Source organism: Frankliniella occidentalis, unplaced genomic scaffold (genome assembly GCF_000697945.3).
Source record: "Frankliniella occidentalis isolate FOCC.00 unplaced genomic scaffold, Focc_3.1 Scaffold352, whole genome shotgun sequence".
Taxonomy (NCBI): Eukaryota; Metazoa; Arthropoda; class Insecta; order Thysanoptera; family Thripidae; genus Frankliniella; species Frankliniella occidentalis.
In genome coordinates this window covers 264698-265675 of record NW_026267475.1, presented here as the reverse complement: position 1 = coordinate 265675, position 978 = coordinate 264698, and positions in this window count along the sequence as shown.

Below are 978 nucleotides of genomic sequence, written 5' to 3'. Positions count from 1 at the left end.
CCTCCCTTCCCCCCTCTATCCCATCCCGACCCAGTCTCGTCTCGGCTTTGCAACGACTTTGTTTATCTAAGTCCTCACTATTATGTGTCAAAGTGGGTCCGTCGTCCCGGTACGGCCGCACACCCCAGGACGCCTCTTTTGCCTCGTCGTGCCCCCTACTCCTGTCTGCTCACCCCTTGCTCTCCCGCTCCACCCCCTGGCCGCCACCCCCGCCGCGCTCTCCCCCTCTCCCCCCTCGGCTCCTTTCTCTTGCCTGCCCCCAACCTTTTGACCCTCCCCGAGCGTGCTGGCTATATTTAGCACCACACGCTGTTCTGCGTTTATCTCTACTCTGCCTCATTCTCTGGGTCCGGCCCCGGTGAATGCCGCGCGACGAGCTGGGGGAGGGGCGAGAGGAGGGCGGAGGGGGAGAGGGGAGGGGAGGTAGGGGTGGCAGACAGGGTTGTCCCTCCCCATCGAACGAGTCGGTCGGCCGGATGCGCCCTGGCCACGGGCCGCGCCGTGGACCGCACTCGCGCCGAGGGGCGGCGGGCTGCAGGCCTCGGGCCCGAGCTCTGGCTGGCCGCCTCTGGCGCTGTGCTGTGCAGCCCGAGCCTCCGCCGGGAACAACCCCGTCCGGGCCGTAGGAAATTAGAATGGCCGGGGCCGGCGGGGCCGGGCAGGGGGGCAGGGGTAGAGTCCGGGGGACAGAGCGGGGCGGGGCTGGGGAAAAAATAGAGACCAGCGGGTTGACAACCAGAGCAGCAGCAGCAGCTACGCCCCGGGCGCCCCGCGGCCTCGCGGCCCAGCATGGCCTGCAGCGACGTGTCCCCCGCGCCACGCCCCGCCACTCCAGGGCAAAACACGAGTTTGTTTTTCGCGCGCTGTCTGCAATGTCGCGTGGGACATCCCTACTGTCTGAAATGCAGAAAAAAGAAGCGAAATGGAGGGGATCCCTTTCAGCAGCGGTGGCAGCAGTGGGACTCGGTGTTGCTGTCA